This window comes from Lipotes vexillifer, unplaced genomic scaffold (assembly GCF_000442215.2).
Source record: "Lipotes vexillifer unplaced genomic scaffold, Lipotes_vexillifer_v1.1 scaffold532, whole genome shotgun sequence".
Classification (NCBI taxonomy): Eukaryota; Metazoa; Chordata; class Mammalia; order Artiodactyla; family Lipotidae; genus Lipotes; species Lipotes vexillifer.
In genome coordinates, this window is record NW_006798027.1 from 977571 (window position 1) to 997337 (window position 19767).

Consider the following 19767-nt stretch of genomic DNA (forward strand, 5'->3'; position numbering starts at 1 on the left):
GTTCCTATATAAAAACATATATATATATATATATATATATATGTATATACATGATTATTTTAAGTCGGTGATCTCTTAAGTTTGAATGCATTCTAACAACCCTGCATTTTTACTCCCCCTTGCCCCACATTTAATATTTATGACTTCACATTTACATCTTGTTCATCTTTTACCTACTTATTGTGGATATAGATGATTTTACTACTTTTGTCTTTTAGCCTTCCTACTGTCTTTTAAAGTGGCTGATCTACTACCTTTATTGTATATTTGCCTTTACCATTGACATATTTCCTTTCATAATTTCCATATTTCTAGTTGTGGTCTTTTCTGCTTAGAGAAGTCCCTTTAACATTTCTTGTAAAGCCAGTTTAGTGATGCTGAACTCTTTTATCTTTTACTTGTCTGTAAAACTCTTGGTATCTCCTTCAAATCTGAGTGATAGCCTTGCCAGGTAGAGTATTCTTAGTTTTAGGTTTTTTCCTTTCATCACTTTAAATATATTATGCCACTCCCTTCTGGCTTGCAAAGTTTCTGCTACAAAGTAGCTGACAAGTGTTATGGGAGTTCCCTTTTATGTAACTTGTTGCTTTTCCTTGCTGCTTTTAAGATTCTCTCTGTCTTTAATTTTTTTTCCATTTTAATTATAATGTGTCTTGCTGTGGATCTCTTTGGGTTCCTCTTGTTCGGGACTCTTTGTGATTCCTGGACCTGGATGTCTGTTTCCTTTCCCAGGTTAGGGATGTTTTTCAGCTATTATCTCTTCAAATAAGTTGTCTGTCCCTTTCTCTCTCTCTTCTCCTTTTGGGACCCTTATAATGTGAATGTTAGTATGCTTAATATTGTCTCAGAGGTCTCTTAAACTATCCTCATTTAAAAAAAATTTGTTTTTTCTTTTCAGCTTGGGTTATTTCCACTATTCTGTCTGCCAGTTTGGTGATCTGCTCCTTTGTATCATTTCATCTGTTGATTATTTCTAGTATATTTTTAATTTCAGTTGTTGTATTCTTCAGCTTTGTTTGGTTCTTCTCTGTATTTTCCAGCTCTTTGTTAAACTTCTCACTGTGCTCATCCATTCTCCTCCCAAGTTCACTGGGCATCTTTATGATCATCACCTTGAACGCTTTATTGGGTAGATTGCTTATCTCCACTTCACTTAGTTCTTCGGGGGTTTTATCTTGTTTCTTCATTTGGAACATATTCCTCTGTCACCTCATTTTGCCTAACTATTTTTATTTCTATGTATTAGGTAGGTTGGTTATTTTTCCTGATCCAGAGAAATGGCCTTATGTAGGAGATGTCCTATGGGGCTCAGTAGCACACTCCCTTCTGGCCACCAAAGCTATATGCTCTAGCAGTGCCTTCTGTGTGGACTGAGTGGGCCCTTCTGTTGAGACAGGGCTGACTACTGTGGGTACACTTGTAGGTGGGACTGTCCCCTGGGCTGGTTGGCTTCCAGGCCCTGCCTCATGTGGATGCTGCTGGCCTGCCGGTAGGTGGGGCCAGGTCCTGGCATGGCTGGCTGAGGGTCCTGGGGGTCCCGGAGCTGGTACCAGCTGGCTGGTGGGTGGGTAAGCCCCAGTGCTAATAGGCTAGAAGGAGGGCTCCAACATGGTGCTTGCCAGCATCTCTGCCCCCAAAGGGAATCCTAGTTGCCTCCTGCTTCTCTGGGAGGCTCTCCAAGGTCAGAAAGTGGGTCTGACCCAGGCTCCTTTCAAATTATTACCTCTGCATTGGGTCTCAGGACATGTGAAATTTTGCATGAGCCATTTAAGAGTGGAGTCTGTTTCCTATAGCCCTGTGGCTCTTCTGTATGCAAACCAGTTGTTCTGGGGCTTGTATTCCCAGTGCAGGACCCCCAGGCTGGGGAACCCAATGTGGGGCTCAGACCCCTCACCCCTAGGGTAAAACCTTTGCAGTTATAATTGTCCTCCTGTTTGTGGGTTGCCTAGCTGGGGGTGTGAGTCTTGACTGTAGCATGTCTCTGCCCCTCCTACCTGTTTCACTGTGGCTCCTTCTTTACATCTTTAGTTGTGGAAAACCTTTTTTGATAGTCCTCAGGTCATTCTCATCCATAGTTGCTCTGTAAATAGTTGTAATTTTGGTGTGCCCGTGGGAGGAGGTGAGCTCAGCGTCTTCCTACTCCGCCATCTTGGCCATACTCTCATGACGGTAGGATTTTTTAAATTGAAACTCTGGCATTTTAGGTATTATTTTATGAGACTGGATCTTATTTAAATTGTCTGTTTTTACTGGCTTTCTTTCCCATTGCCTTGGCAAGGAAGGGTGGTGGCATTGCCTTGTTACTTCCGAGTGGGGGTAAACGTCCAAGTTTCTCACTTAGACTGTTGACATTCAGGGTTTGTGCCTCCTTATTGCTGTGTGGGAGTGGGAGTTCTGACACCTCAGTAGGCTTGCGCTGATACCTCTCTGGCTGGGATAGGTAGAAGTGCCTTGTAGCTGTTTCCCATGTGGCCTCAACTCACACCATGGGAGGGGGTGGCCTCATTACCACAGGGTGGTGGTAGAAGTCCTGATTCTCCACGAGGCCTCCTCTGATACACCCCAGGAAGGAGGGTGAGAGGGTGCCTTACTTGTGGGAGTGGAGGTCCAGGCTCCCCCACATGTTGTCCACTGACGTTGAAGGTGTGAGCAGGGTGGAGCTTGTTGCTACCTGGTGGGGATGAAAGTACTGGCTTCCTACTTGACTTTCTCTGGCACCATCAAGGGGAAGAGAGAATTGCGGGGTCGGGGGTCACCTCATTATAACCTGGCAGAGGTGCAAGTTCCCCCATTCCACTCATCCTTTGCTAGGGTGGATGGGGGTAGGGGTCACAGTTCTTTCTGTGGCGTTTGGAATAGAGCTGGAGTAGAGCGAGTATTATCTAAACACTTCTGTCTTGCTAGACTGCTCCTTGCATGATCCTTTGGCTGGAGAGAGCAGGCCTTTATTGAGGTTACTTATTTATTTATTTTCCTGCATCTGTTGGTATTTCCAGGTTGCTGCTATTTCAGCTCCAAATCTTGGATGTATGAGGGAAAAAGAAAGCTCAGAAAGCTCACCACTGTGTCATTTCTTGGGCCCTGAGGTGCCTACTCAGTGTGCCTCCTTCTTTCCACCTATTACGGCCTTCTTGGGTTTGTGTTATATATAATGCCCAGGATTTTGGTTGTAGTTAGTGGGAGGAATAGAGAAAAGTATATGTACTCCATCTTCCCTGAAGCAGAAGTCCTTTGAGTTACCCAGATAAAATCCCTTCTTAGCAGGTATGACTGTCTGGTCATTTCTTGTCCTGGTTGTCCCTTATGGAATCCTAAGCCGTTTGAACACTGCATGGAACCATCTGCTAATGTTGAATGAACATTCAGCAAGTTGTCAGGATTGGAACCTGGATGGCTGCTTCTGTTGAACTCCAACGTGTTGTCTGCCTGGATGCTCTTGATTTGGGGAGAGAAATGTGCAAAATCCAGATGTTTTAAATGAAGTTTCCTAGTTTTGAAATATTGGCAATTAATTTAAAATTTTAAAAACCTCTGCAGGCCAAAAGAAACATGTGTGATGAATTAACATGGTCCCTTGCCATATGGTTGGTGACTTTTTTTTAAACGTCTTAGACTAGCACATATTGCTGAAACGGTTCATAGGCAGGTTGACATCTCCTCCGGTTTGAATAGTAGAAGGATGATTCCTGGTCGCCTGTGGTGTTGCCAGTACTTGCTAAGGAGATAAATATGGTTTCTATAGAGACAGCTCTTGGCTTTTCGCCTGGGACTGTTCCTGGAAACCTTGTTGGAAGGCAGATTGGATGGAAGCGAGTTGAGCATTCGCCCATGTGCTGTTGTGTTAGGCTCTCTTCGAAGGAGCTTGGCCAGCGTAATGTGGGAACTGTGGAATGATCAGGTGTGAGGGCAGAGAGCTGTCTAGTCATGATACAAATTCAACAGTGCTGAGTGGGCAGAGCAGTAGAAGGCAGGCTTTGAAGTGAGTGGGCAGCCTCACACGACTGTGGGAACATGGGCAAGAAATGAGGGGGAGTGAGCCCTTTGCTCATAGTGACCTATTCGGGACTATTTTGAGAAGAGGATGCAAGAATAGGTAGTTTCTAGAATAGTCTAGAGCTCTTCCCTGGTGCTCTCATTGAGCCTTCAGACCTCATAAGTAAAAGTTATGTATCTTAAGACAGAATTTGATAAATTTTATGCAACTCGTAAAATCTGCTTAACAAAGGTTAAACAACATCCTTGAATTTTATTTATCCTGGATCCCTGCTATTCAAATTGATGTCTTAGATCAAGTGCTTTTTCCAAGAAAGGACTGAATCGTTGTCTAAACCTCGTGGTCATGTCTCTTCAAGGGTTGAGTTCTCAATATGATGGCACGACATTCAGGACTAGGAGTAGTGTTAACAGCACGTAATGCAGAAATTTCAGAGCGAAACGACCTATACGATTCCATAATTTGGCCATAAATAACAAAGACTTAGACCCTTGGGAGCTCAAAGCCCATAACTCACTTTTTTTTTGCGGTACGCGGGCCTCTCACTGTTGTGGCCTCTCCCGTTGCGGAGCACAGGCTCCAGACGCGCAGGCTCAGCGGCCATGGCTCACGGGCCCAGCCGCTCCGCGGCATGTGGGATCCTCCCAGACCGGGGCACGAACCCGCGTCCCCTGCATCGGCAGGCAGACTCTCAACCACTGCACCACCAGGGAAGCCCCCATAACTCACTTTTATTTTTCCTGATTTTCAGCGATGGATTTCTTTCCTGGGGGACAGTGGATGGAGGCCCAGGTTTATTTTGAAGGAGTAGAAGCGGGTGTAGGAGCAACTGAGAAAATAAAGGAATTTCTCGTCTTTTTTTCTTTTCCGCCTGAGTGGGCATTGTTAAATCAGGTATATTAAATGTACCTTTCATTCAACTCCATTCCACGATGTCTTGAAGCTGAACTTCCAGGAACTTCCAGCCTCTGTGGCTGTTGGTGGAAGGAACTGGGAAGTGCAGAGACTGGAGGCCTGTATTTGAACAGTGGTTATGCCAAAATAGGGGGGCTATGAGCCTCACCAGCTGGCTGTGGTGACTAATCGGGGGACCGGGGCCTCACTGTCAGGGGAGGTAGCAGGGAGTACTGGGAAGAGTAGCATCTGGGTTTGCGAAAACTAGGTTTCCCACGTTTGCCAAGAAGTGTGACTGGGAGAGCAACTTCACTCTCCTTGGCGTTGGTTTCCTCATCTCTAAACGGCAATAATGAAACCAATATTAAAGGTTCTTCATGGGCGTTTCCATTTATCGAACATTTTTAGTTTGTACAGACTATAAGGAGGAACTTACAGGTATGTAATCTTCACAGCCACCTGCTCAAGTAGTGGCTATTTTCACCGCTTTAACAAATGAGAAAAGATGAACAGCCCTTGAAAAGTGTCTGGACCTAATTCCTCCCTGTGTCCCAGTGTTTGGCCTGAAGTCTCATTCAGAAGTGTTATCAAATGAGAGGAGGCCCAGAGACGTAAAGGGATGGCCTCAAGGTCACAGAGCTTTCTCATCTTAGAGTGAGGGCTTGACCTCAGCAATTATGAAGGCCCCTCCATTTGTTGTGCCTTCCTGTGTGATGAACGTGATTGCTCAAGAATGAATTAACTGGGACTTCCCTGGTTAAGACTTCGCCTTCCACACCCAATGCAGGAGGTGCGGGTTCGATCCCTGGTCAGGGAGCTAAGATCCCACCTGCCTCGCAGCCAAAAAACCAAAACATAAAACAGAAGCAATATTGTAACAAAATTCAGTAAAGACAAAAAAGAACTAAAGTGACATATATACACTACCCAAATGATTCCTAAGCACTATGGAGGTAGAAATCATTTAAAAAAAAAAAAAGAATGAATTAACTAATGCAGAGTCTGATAAATTAATTCCTCTGTGGAATAAAGAGAAAAGGTATGCAATATTTTTGTTTGCCATCATAATTACTTTAAAAAGATAGCTGGTTAAAATGCAATATTAAATCACATTTGAATCTGTTTGTTTATATGTATTTTATTGTGTGTACCAAGTGTCCAGGAACTACCTAAGGAACATGTAGGACGTATCCAGTGAATGTCTGATACAGCAGTGTATGCTGCCTGCTGCTTTGGCTGTTGGCCACTGTCTCCCACTTACTTGCACATGCTTGACAGTGTGCATAAGATCGGCGTGTTTTCCTTGCTTGCTTTTCTCTCCCTGTTCCCTGCCTGTTCTTGGCTTTGAAGCTGACATCCATTTTGCCCCGACAATTATTGTAGATCAGCAGCCCGTGCCACCCATCTCTCCTGGAATCTACCATCATTTCTTGCTTCTTGGCTATTTCTTATTTCAGTTTCTCCTCTCTTCTTCATTCCTCCCAGCCTCAACATGCAGTCAGTAAGTCCTGTGTAGATTCTACCTCCTAAATATTTCTCCCATTCACCCCATCCTCTCCATCCCCACCACATTCCCCTGTTCCACGGGGGCTTATGGCTCTTGCCTAAGTGAACACCGTACCTGGTTGCCACTAGTATAAATTTGACTTTGTCATTCCCCTTCCAGGCCTTGCCATGGAGTCCCTGCAGGCGTAGGGCAGACTCTCAGTTCTTTAAGTTGGTGTGTGATGGTTTCAGCTCTTTCTAGCAACGCTCAACCTCCGTTCTCCAGCAGCTTTGGGCTCATTCTGTCCTTTGCCTGTTCTGTTACTTCTGCCTGGAAAATTCTTCCCCATCTTCAGAGCCTGGAGAACTCTAGTTCACCCATCAGCTTCCTTTTATTCTTCCTCCTTCTTCTGCAAAGCTATTGCTTGCCATCACTGCTCCCTGAACCCTGGGTGTACACACATCAATAATGTCACCTTTGTTGTATTGAAATCGTTTTGGTTACTTTTTAGGCCCTTCCACCAGACATTGCAAGCTGCTTCTCACATAGAAGTCTACGTTTTTATTAAAAATTTTAAAGGTAATTTAGTTTTAATTTATTTTCATCAGTTTTTCATCATGATCCAGATATTTTTAAATGCAATGAAAATTAACTTTCCATGATATGTCAGAGACTGGAACTAAAACAAAAAACTTTTCAGACTGCAAATGAGTTATACAAATGAAAATATCAAGTGGAGATCCAGTTATCAAAATGAAAGCACTTGACATATTAAAAGTTAACAATGATTTGTTTAGAACACATAAAAAGTCAGTTTGCTACAGTTGTTGGATTTTAAAGAACTGTTGCAGAGGTTTGAAGAAAATAGATTTATTAACTTAAAAAGAACTTGAAACAAGTATTCAAAAGAAATTTGTGCCTTTATTAGAATGGCGTTAGGCTTCAAAAATGACCAGTTAAATGATTAATTTTTTAAATAAGATATGACACTATAGAACTGCAATACTGGGCCAACAGTCCTGTTTTTACCGCAAGAAACAGAATGAGAGTTAAACAGAAAGCACTAGCAGGTATCAGTTAATCTAAGATAATAGCTTCTTAGTTCCAAAAGCACTTGCAAAGAAAAACATTGGGGGGCACATGGTATGGAGGCACTTCCTAATAACTGGAATCCCATGAGTGTGTGTGTCTATGCCATGTGTCATAGGCTACTCTTTGAATTTGTCCTTTACTTGGTCACTTTTTCCCTCAAATACTAGTTTTCCTGTGACTTTTTCCCTCAAAGGATTGAAAAGTATGAAATACAAGCAAGCTCTTGCATCTTACACTTAGAAGTGTTCAATTCAAGCGTTATGTATATTTATCGGTACATTTATAGTGTACCGATAAACCCCATCAAATCTTGGCTAATTCAATAATATAGAACCTATCAGGGCACAGAAAGAACGAACACCTGCTTCTTTTTGTTACACATACGATTCAAATACTGAATCTGAAGAAAAACATTTAATCATTTTGGCTCTCCTTTACATTCCCATGCTGATAAACTTACTAAAATATTCCTGTGTAATTGAGTGTGGTCCTATTATTTCAAGTCAAGTTTAAAATCTCAAAACCAGCCATCCAGGCAAAAAAGGCAATCAGAAAGATGATTTCTTCCTCATCTCCCTAACCCCAATAACTACGAAGTCAATTTTACATGATTCCAAACACTGAATAGTGATGACAAATGCTAAGCCCAGTTTCTTCGTAATCCTTTCTGGTGTGGCATACGTGGTAGAATTCAGGTGTGGAAGCCAGCATGGATCCTCCAAACCAAATTGCCTGTGACTGCATTTTGGGTGTAATGACTTGTACATTGAAGGTTTTCATGTCAGTCTACCACCACCCAGTTCCTCACTTAATTTCAGCCTGGCATCTATAGTTCTTTTCAAATCTCTTTGCAAGTGATGTCCGATGTCCCTGAACATGGTTGAGCCTCCAGAGAGGACAATATTCTTGTAGAGAGGACATCTGACATCAGTAGGACAGTTGTGAATTACTTTATCTACAACTTCTGAGATAGGTTGAGTAAAACCTGGATTAGCAAACTCTAGATGAAAAAAATTTCAGGTCCCAAGAATTTCTCAATAACGAACACTAATGGAAAATTCTTTCTTTGAGATAGCACTGATTCCAGTATACTGTTTAATCCACTTTGCTCCATCTGTGTCATACTTGTTCAATTCTTTCACTAAATCTGGGCAGGCATAACTATAGTTTAAAGTTTCCTTTAAAGTTTCCAAAGACTGCTCTGAAGGATTCTTCTCCATCTCTCAGCAGTTGCTGAATAAAATATGTTCTTTTTCATCCTGTGTTTGGAATGTGCTTAACACAGCTGCCAGTCACATACCCTTCAGCCACAGGGGTGGCATGGGTGACACTGTTTCCACTGTCTATCAACATATTGTTTTCCTACTTGTCTTGAGGTCCAGGATGCAGCTAAGGCAAGAATGGCCTGTGCAGAAATGTACGCGCCTAGAACATTATTTCAGCAGTATATTCCCTGTTTTCTGGAGTATTCATTGGAGGTTCAGTCCAAAAAAATGGTCTTCAGGTTCTGCTCTTAAATGTTTAAAGATCACTTGATCCATAAACCTTTTCATCAAGTCCCATTCTTCAGCAATGCCACGGCAGATTGGCCACTGTTTTGCATATGAAGGTTTTTCTGTTGCTTCATCAGCAGTGAAGAAGTCTAGGTCATCAACACCTTTCATCACCCTCCTTTCAGCTTTCTCATCCTTTTTTTTTGCTGACTCCTTAATAGCAATACCCTGTACCATAGTCCAGCACACAGGCCAGCAGCCATCCACCGTCTTCCTTGTCACCTGCTGCTGCTGCTGCAACTGTCTGTTTGGTGCTGACTGGGGCCAGGGTTGAGCAGCGGGAGATAGAAGCTATCTGACCATCCACAGCTGGCCACTCTGTTTGTCATGGGGTGAGGGATGGAGACGGGAAGCAGAAGCAGAGTCTGGCTTGGTCAGTGGCTACCACTTCTACAACCCAGGCAGGTAGGCTGCCCTGGAAGTCTTTAGAAGTGCTTGTTGAGTGACTGAATGACTGTTTATGCTTACATTCTCTTCTCATGAATTCAGGCTTACAACTTTTATAGAAATTGGAGGTTTCCAAACTCCTAATAGCTGAATCATTGGGGTGTTGTACCAAAATTAAAATATTCTTTTGTATTAGTTTGATGTTTGCCTCTGGCCTCTACTTTGTTTTGAGCTTTGACTTTCATAGATTAGGAGTCGGGACTTCTTCACATCCAGGAAATGTTATCTTCATATCCAGGAAAAATGTTTTTTAGTCAATCAACTAATCATTCCATGAGTATAATCATAATGCTAATTAGCTGCATTTGGTAGAAGTGCTGGGTACTGTGCAAAGTATTTTTAGAGACAGCATCTCATTTCATCTCCTTGATACCTCTGCCAAGAAGGTACTAACCTATAATGGAAAAGAATGTGAAAAAGAATACACACACACACACACACACACACACATCTGAATCACTTTGCTGTACACCTGAAGCTAACACAACATTGTAGATTAACTATACCTCAATTAAAACAATGATTATTGGAAAAAAAAGAAGGTGCTAGTCTTATTTCTCCTTTTACAAGGGAGGAAATTAGGCTTGGCAAGGTTAAGTAAAACTTGCTCAAGGTCATACAGCTGGCAAGTGGTCTTGAAAGGACTCAAGGACAGGCCTTGAGTGATTCCAAGACAAATGCAGTACAGTACTTGTCACCATTGCATGAGATAAATCCGGTGCTACCCTCCAGTCTCTTCCTCATGATTTTCAATCTTCGAATAAATCCAAGGTGTCTTTATCATTCATTTGAACCATATGTTACCTATTTAGCCTATATTAAATAGAAGCTCTAAATCAGGAGTTGGCAAACTGGCCTGTGGGTCAAATATAGCCCATTACCTATTTTCTTTTTTTTTTTTGGTACAACCTGTGAGCTAAGAATGATTTTTACATTTTTTAATGGCTGAAAAAAATCAAAAGAATTCTGATATTCTAATAATTACATATGATTAAAATTTCAGTGTCCATAAATAAAGTTTTATTGGAACACGCACCCAGGCTCATTTTCGTGCATGCTGTCTATGGCGTAAAGCAGAATTGAATAGTTATGACAAAAGACAATATAGAGCACAAAGCCTGTAATATTGCTCTCTGGTCCTTTACAGAAAACATTTGCCAACCTCTGCTCTGAGCTGTAAGTCTAGGGAATTTATGTATGCTGGTGTGCAACATTTCTGCAGCCCTGGACAGAACACTAAAAACGTTTTGTCTGCATCTGCAATTGGGTTGTGTGTTTTTTGGAGGATCTCCAATCACTTAACAATTCTGATTCATCCTGGTGACCTGGGAAGGGACTCGCTGTGGAATACATTCTTACTTTGTAATTCAGGAGACTTGCATACCCCAAAGTCACTTCTGGTAATGCCTCACCGTCTGGCACACACCAACGAACTCCTCTATCCAGAGTTTACAGTGCTGGTGAGGAATGGCCTTGATGTGTTTACTCCGATGGGAACATAGTGTTTTCTGTTTACAGGTTGTTAGGCATTCTGCCATGTGCCGCATTGTAATTCCTCACCAGGGAAACAGTGCTTACTCCCCTCGCTGGGTTCCCTCCACTCCCATCATCATTCCCTTCTTGTTTTAATTATTCCGACTTGACTTTGCCTTCTCCTTTGCTTCTTTTTGAAAGAGTCCCAATTTGCTTTTCGTGCCAGTTCTCTACTTGCTTTTCCCAGGGCTCAAAAATGGTTCCTGAGGGTGATGTCATTTTCATGTTTATCTTTCCTCTCTAGCATGATTTTGATTAAATATGTATATTTTAATTGGTGAGCCGTGTTCTAAGGGAGTTGATCGTTGCAAGGTCCATGGCCAATTTCAGCCACAGTTAACCTGAGTCGATTTGTACAATAGCAGTGGAATGTTTTGGCTCCTATTGCAGCAGGAGTGGATCATATATGTTGTGTAGGCTTTTCAGAAACTTCATGCAGGAATTATGTGAAGCAGATGGTACCCTTTTGAGTTGCCAAACATGCGTATTTTAAAGAAATGTGGTATATCTATTCTCCTTGGTAGATTTAGATGGGGGTTCTTTGGGAATGGAAATCAGCTGAAATTGCCATAATTGAAAAATTCTAGGAAGCTTATCATCAAAATAAGGAGTGTAATATCAGAAGACCAGCGTAGATTAAGGAACAAATATTATTGGATTTATTTAATTTACTTCTCCAAGGACGAAAAACCCTGTAGTCTCCGTGATATGTCTTTTCTTTGATAAGGCTATTGATTCGTTCATTGAGATCTCCTGAGGGCATTTGGGGCAGTGAGAAAAGGTGGGTACGAGGCAGGAGAGATTGCATGGGACCAGAGAGCGAGGGCCAAGCCATTTAGCCAAAAGCTAATGGGATGGGGTGACGTCCCTCTGAGGAGACAGGACCTGGGACAACTTGCAGGTTAAGGAAGGGGCAGAGCATTGGGAGGACTGCTGCTGGGTTTCTTCTGAGCAGGTAGGAGATCTCCATCAGTCGTAGTTACCTCTAAGCATTGACCAAGCAGGGTTTGCAGAGGAGGAAGCTGGGTCTCTCCGCAGGTAAGATGAAGAGCATGATGGAATCCAGGAGCCCCACCCAGGTAGGAAGGAGAATGTAGCCGGCTTGGCTCTCTGCACTGGCACTTGCTGGGGAAATGCTTCTTTTTTTTTAAAAAAAAAAAAACCTGAGTAGGGCTTCCCTGGTGGCGCAGTGGTTGAGAGTCTGCCTGCCGAGGCAGGGGACGCGGGTTTGTGCCCCGGTCCGGGAGGATCCCACATGCCGCGGACCGGCTGGGCCCATGAGCCATGGCCGCTGAGCCTGCGCGTCCAGAGCCTGTGCTCCGCAACGGGAGAGGCCACAGCAGTGAGAGGCCCCTATGCTTCCCAGCCCTTCATTGAAAGACGACCGCAAAGGTAAATAAATCTAGCAGAGCATAATGACCCTGGGGGAGGTACTCTGACTTAAACTTGAAAGCCTCTCCTCCTTATTAGCTGAATCACCTTCCTGAGCCTATTTCCTTACCATTAAAATGCAAATAATAATGGTATCTAACTCAAGCATGCTGTAAGGATTAAATGAGATAATAAATGTAAAGTGCTGTGCAGAGTGCCTAGTGCATATAATTGCTTAAACTTTTAAAAGTTTATTTTTTTAATTTATTTATGGCTGCATTGGGTCTTTGTTGCTGTGTGCAGGCTTTCTCTAGTTGCAATGAGCACGGCCTACTCTTTGTTGCAGTGCGCGGGCTTCTCATTGCGGTGGCTTCTCCTGTCGCAGAGCACGGGCTCTAGGTGTGCAGGCTTCAGTAGTTGTGGCACGTGGGCTCTGGAACACAGGCTCAGTAGTTGTGGCACATGGGCTTAGTTGCTCCATGGCATGCAGGATCTATCTTCCTGGACCAGGGCTCGAACCCATGTCCCCTGCATTGGCAGGTGGATGCTTAACCACTGTGCCACCAGGGATGTCCCTGGGGAAATGCTTCTTAGTGCCTCAGTCTTCTTACCTGTGAAATGGAGATAACTCTTCCTAGGGCTAATGTATTTATTTATTATTGTTTTTAACATCTTTATTGGAGTATAATTGCTTTACAATGTTGTGTTAGTTTCTGCTGTATAACAAAGTGAATCAGCTATATGTATACATATATCCCCATATCCCCTCCCTCTTGAGCCTCCCTCCCACTCTCCCTATCCCACCGCTCGAGGTGGTCACAAAGCATCGAGCTGATCTCTCTTTGCTATGCAGCAGCTTCCCACTACCCATACATTTTACATTTGGTAGTGTATATATGTTAGTGCTACTCTCTCACTTCGTCCCAGCTTACCCTTCCCCCCCACCCCCGTGTCCTCAAGTCCATTCTCTACCTCTGTGTCTTTATTCCTGTCCTGCCCCTAGCTTCATCAGAACCATGGGCTAATGTATTTATGAAGCTTACATAGTATCTGGCTCAATTCTAACTTGGAGGGTTGTGGTGAGGATAAGAAGTTACGTATCTAAAGTGCTTTGCACATAATATGGTTCAATAAATGGTGATTTTATTATAATAATCATTTAGAAGGGAGCTGTGTTACCTGTTGGTGAAGAGTTTGGGGTCAGAGTCAGGGAGACCTGGTTGGAGTCCCAGTGCAGCAGTGGTGTAATCTTAGGCAAGCCCCTTCCCTTCTGTAAACCTCAGTTTCCTCTTCTGTACAATGGGGAGAAAAACAGCTCCAACATGGTGGACTCAGAGGATTAAATGAGCTAATGCATTTGAAGTATTTAGCACAGGGCTCGGCATGTAATAAACATGCAATAAACACTAGCTGTTACGTTTTTCCGCTGGCCTCCTGCCTGGGACAGAAAATCAAACCCTGCTCCTTAAAGCAGAATTTGGCCAAGCTTCACCCTTATAAGGTCCGTATGTGAGAACCCACTATTGGGTCCCTGGGGAGCAGAAGCCCTGCTTGGGTGATGACTTGGGTCTCTCAATTCTCCCTCAACCCCTCCACAATGCTACATGTTTCCATACTGCATACATTAAGGTCTGCACTTAGTAATTTATGGTTTAAGGGCTGGGTGTGTATTTTCAAGATCCTCCAAAGATGAGCACATTTGGGATCAACACTGAAGGAACACCCTTGCTGCTTCACTTACAGTGGAGGTAGTATATTCTGGTGGTTAGAGTGTTTGGGGGTGGGGGGTAGTGTAGCTGGACTGTGTATATTGTTTCCTTGGTTTGAAGGTTCCCATAAGCAGACTTCGAAACACGGATTTGTGGGGAGGCAGCTTTTTGGTTGTTGTTGGTTTTTCTTTTTTTCTTTTTTTTTAACATCTTTATTGGAGTATAATTGCTTTTTTTTTACATCTTTATTGGAGTATAATTGCTTTTTTTTTTTTACATCTTTATTGGAGTATAATTGCTTTTTCTTTTTACATCTTTATTGGAGTATAATTGCTTTTATTTTTTTACATCTTTATTGGAGTATAATTGCTTTACAATGGTGTGTTAGTTTCTGCTTTATAACAAAGTGAATCAGTTATACATATACATCTCAGAGACAGCGTGGAAGCCACGTCAGAGTTATGCCAACCAGAGGCAGGAGGCTGGGGCGTTTATCTACCAGCTGCCCTGCCAGCATTGGCTGAGGGCTGCTCCTCAGAGTGCAGCACTAGCTACACATAGCTATTGAGCATTGGAAATGTGGCTAATGCGACTGTGATAGAATTCTAAAATGTTATTTAATTTTAATTCATTAAAATTAAAATTTAAATGGCCATATGTAGCTAGTGGGTATGGATTGGATAGTGCAGCCACCATGAAGTTAGACACCAAGTGTGTTTTGTTTGCTGCTGTGTTGCCAGCCCCAGATTCATGTAACAGGCACTTAATATTTGTGGAAATAATGAATGTAACTGGAGGAAATCTGTGGCAGGGTTTTCTTTAATTGCTTTGCCAGTGGTTCCTTTCCTCTTTGTGTGTCTTCCCAACCTTACGTAAGGCACTCTACCACCTTCATTAGTAACTACCACGAGTGCTCTTTTCGGGACATCTGTGGGACTTCCACCCTGTGGCCCTTTATTTATCCCCATTGTGTGTGCCAGTCTGACCAGTGAGTGAGGGATCCATCCATCCTTGCTTTAGGCATCCTTGCCTGCTTTATGTTTTTCAGAAATTTCTCAAAGCTGCTGCCAGGTAGATTGGAGTTGCCCCAATTTGCAGAGCGGATCTAGATGATTCCAAATTTTATAGTCCTTTGGTCATTCCAGTTGTTCCAGCACCATTTGTTGAAGAGACTATCTTTGCTCCATTGTACTGCCTTTGCTCCTTTGTCAAAGATCACTTGACCATGTTTATGGGAGTCTACTTGTGAGCTCTCTGTTCTGCTCCCTTGATCTATTTGTGTATTCTTTCACCAATATCGTGCTGACTTATTTAACTGTAGCTTTATAGTAAGCCTTACAGTCTGATAACCTCAGTCCTCCAACTTTGTTCTTCAGTATCAATCTTGGCTATTCTGCGTCTTTTGCCTCTCCATGTAAAACTTTAGAATCAGTTTGTCAATATCTACAAAATAACTTGCTGGGATTTTGATTGGGAGTTTTTTTACCTTTATTATGAAAAAATTTAAACATATAGAAAACTAAAGAGAAAAATACAGTTAATATCCCGACCCCATCACCTGCATCTCACAATTGTTAACATTTTGCCACCTTTGCTTCATATTCTTTTTTCCTGAAATACTTTAACAGACCTCATAACGTTTCATTCCCAAATACTTCAGTGTGCACATCTGAAAAATAAAGGCATTTTTCTCCTTAACTATGCTATCATTATCACACCTAACAATGATTCTTTATATCATTCAATGCCCAGCCTGTATGCAAACTTCCCTAATTATTCCCAAATGTCTTTGAGAAAGAGAGAGCTCTGGACCTTTCTTCATTTTATAAGGATACCAATCCTTATCCATCCTCCTTACCTAAATGTAATTACCTCCCAAAGACCCCACCTCCAAATAACCATCACATTGGGAGCTGGTGCTTCAACATATGGAATTTGGGCCTGGGGAGACACAAACATTCAGGACACAACAATACTGTGTACAGATATTTGAGTACCTTTTCAGTTCTTTTGGGTATATACCTGCGAGTGGAATTGCTTGGTCATTTTTAAATCTCTTATAATCTAGAAGAGTTCCCTTCACCTGATTTTTTTCTTTTTGTTCTTTTTTCTCTCATGACATCAGTTTGTTGAAATGACCAGTCTAGCTGTCCCACCTTTGGGCTGTGTCTAATCATGTCCTCATGCTGTTTTTCAGCACATTTCTCTCGGCCTCGAGTTTCCTATAATTGGGCTATGATGTTTTAATTTTCTCTGTGGTCTCTTCTTTACTCAGTTCATTCTGTTGGATACATTTGCCTCTTCTGTTTTGTACTTGGCCTATTTTGGAGGAAGGTGCCCTCATTTCCTATCACAGACCCAAAGCAGTTTTTACTCTTCCCTGCAGTAAAGTTATGTGCAAGAAGGTCTTTGCTCTTATTCCTCGAGGCACTATTTTTGTTCTCCTATGCTCCAAATTCTGGTCATAGGCCTCAGACTGTTGTGTTTCTATTTACTTACCCATGAATAAGCCTAGTGTTGGCTCCTGGATGTGATACACTGTTCACTCACAGGGCCCTCCCTGACCTCACTGACTGAGGCCAGCGGCTGAGCTGGTGTCTCCAATGGGACAGTTCTGGTGTGTCACACATCTCGGGCAGCTGTTTTTGGCTGACATAGCTTCTTTTTCCCCAACCGTCCATTTTCTGACAAGTGATAAAATGGACATTGGCCCTGCAGGGCCTGAGGCCACCTCTGATCAAACTTTCATTGCATGAAAATGTATACCTGCCTGCAGGCACTATTCCAGGGTCACCCAGGAATGCAGTTGGTCTGGTCATCTCTGCACCTTGCTGGGTTGCTCCCTAGAAGCTGTTGCTTCAGGATGGATGAGGCAAGAAAGTTATTGATGAGACATAGGGACTCGACTTCTTCAGAAAGGGGTTCCCAACAGTGGCAGGCTGGTTATGTGCTTTGGATTGAATCCCTTAGAGTTTTGTGGAGGAGCAGCCAGTGGAGTTAGGGTATTGATGAGGTCACTACTAGCCTATATGGTGCTCTTTGTGAATTAGAAAAAGGCACCTTTTCCTCAAGACCCTGACTTCCATGTGCGGGAACACTGTGGTGTTCTACATACTGAATTTGTTAGAGCCGGTCATGGGATTGCTACTTACTAGAAAACTGTATGGTAAGCACACAAATCTTCAATGTCTGTACGGAAAGGGTGTGTTCTCTGAACGATACACTCAGCTTCACACCGCAGCCACTTCTGGTTTGGGGGCTGATGTTCACTTGTCAGTGACTATATACCTGAATTCCTTCCCATCAGTGGAAGATCCTTCTGATTTTGGTATATGGTAAATGCACTCTTATCTTGTCCAGACCTGTTGCTATTTTTAGTTTTCATGGGGACTTTAGTGAGCATCTAGGCGCTGTTAGTTATCTGCCTCCCCTGACCCAGAAGACTGAAGTTGACTTTTTGGCAAAGATCCTGGCCAGTTCTGAAGCTATAATGCCGTGCACCGGGGTTGAATGCGGTGCCCTGAGAGTCCAGCATGGCTTGTGCTAGTGGATGGGATGCCTTGTAAAGAGCTGGTACGTTTCATGGCTTAACGGAATGCTTTGTTTCTTCTGATGGCATTCTCCAGGCAGGTGTTATATCTTGTATGACTCCCAGGAAATGCGGCTGGCTTCTGAGTGTGACTCTAGGAATCAGGCTTATTGGTGTACTTTCCCTAATTATGATGATAAATACCTACTTGAGAAGAAAATTCCAGCATCACAGTAAAGCTAAGGGAAAAAGGCTAAAACCACTTAATTTCCATTATCTAGGGTCAACTACCATTACCTCCATTTCTCCATCCCTTTTTCCACTTTCATCCAGTTTGCTTTTCCAGGATGTTTACTGCTTCCTTTGATGGGGATGAAGACTCTCCCTCGTGCCCCCGTAGTAGTAGCGTAGTAGTAGCTGTTCTATTACTCAGTCCTTAGCCAGTGTTTGATAGCCTAGGGGCAACTTTATGTTTTTGCAAACTGCATTATTCTTCCATAACTACAAACACAAGCTTCCTTTCATATTGAATGGTCCAGTAACCCTGGGGCACAACAGTTTTAGATTTCAATCTGCCACCGCTTGGTGATCTTGGGAAAGCCACTTAACCCCTATGGGCCTCCACTTCTATTTGAAATGAAGAGGCTGAACCAGCGTGCCCTTTCCAGGTGAAATCAAGCAGGGGAATTACGCCTATTTGAGAGAGAACAGCCTGTGGCACAGGTTTGTACCTGTTGTCAGTGGAGTCTAGTGGGAATTATCTAGAGATAAAGGAGATGGCTAGCTAGCTGGACAGGTAAGAGGGAACTGAACCTGTCTCCAGGGCCTGGGCATTTTTTGGCAGGCTGGGGGAACGGGGTCATCAGGGACAGAATTGTTTGGCCCGCAGAAGTCAGCTAAGACGTTGGGAAGAGACTGATGACCTTGTGTGAGAACTAACTTCAGAGAGAAGTCCGAAGTTGGGACCCTCAGGACATTGCCACGCTTGGATATTTGGCCTCCCCTTCTCCATGGGTCTAGGCTGCCTCCCTCCTGCTGTGCCCCATTAGTAGATGCTTTGTGATGGTTTGTTGTTGTTATTTTCTGAGGACCTTGATTAGCAAAGGCTTTGCTGTCTATACACTGCACTGTTCCAGGTGACTCTTAGATGCTGGTCACTGATGGATAAAGGCCAGAAGGACACTGGGAGTCATCGAAATGGCTCATCCTCTACGTGGAGAGGAAGCCACTCAGGTGGTCTCCTGGGGATAAGAGTGTTTTTTTTTCTGGTAAGTGCAGTGGGTAGAAAATGTCATTTATAGGTTTTGAAATATCCACCATAGGCAAAGTGAAGAGGGAGAGGGTGCTCTGACACCTGGTTCTTTGTCTCTGGTTCCTGGCACACAGCTCCCCAAATCCTCGGCACCTCCTAAGTGATGAGTGTCTTTTATATGCTAATGAGATTACTGTTGAGTCGGGGCGCCTAGATAGATTTAAGATGGGGACTGGTTACCAGAAAGAACAAGGCATGAATAGGGGGTTGAAACTTTTAGCCCTACCCCCTGACTTCCAGGGAGGGGAGAGGGAGTGGGGATTGAGTTAACCACCAATGGACAAAGATTTAATCCATAATGCCTACCTGATGACACCTCAGTAAAGACTCTTAAAAGAACAGGTTCAGAGAACTTTCCAGTTGGTGAACACATGGAGGTGGTGCGCCTGGAGAGGGCGTGGGAGCTCTTTGCTGCCCGCTTCACTTCCTTGCTCTGTGCATCTCTTGCATTTGGCTGTTCCTAAGTTGTATCTTTATAATAGACTATTAATGGTAAAGTGCTCTCCTGAGTTCTGTCGGCTTTTCTAGCAAATTATCAAACCTAAGGAGGAGATTGTGGGAATCCCCAACCTTGTAGCCAAGTGGGACAGACGTGTGGGTAACTGGAGACCCGATACTTGTGTCTGGTATCTGAAGTGAGGGCAGTCTTGTGGGATGGAGCCTTGAAACCTGTGGAGTCTGATGCCACCTCCAGGTACTTAGTGTCACGATTGAATTGTAGGACACTCAGTTGGTATGGGAGAATTAGGGAATTGGTTGTTGGGTGGAAGAAAAAGCCACGCATTTGATGTCAGAGTGTTTTGAGTAAAAACAGATCACTGTCCCTGATGCCTTTTTAAGAAGATGT

General features: G+C 43.3%; 1 protein-coding gene and 1 pseudogene across 1 annotated transcript in view; one reads left to right on the forward strand and one right to left on the reverse strand.

Moving 5' to 3' along the window:
- Positions 1 to 19767, forward strand: part of SH3GL3 (SH3 domain containing GRB2 like 3, endophilin A3) — a 150933-nt gene that overhangs the window by 17660 nt on the left and 113506 nt on the right. The gene's annotated exons all lie outside the window — the stretch shown is intronic.
- On the reverse strand, positions 8070 to 9178 carry LOC103073479 (actin-related protein 3-like; annotated as a pseudogene).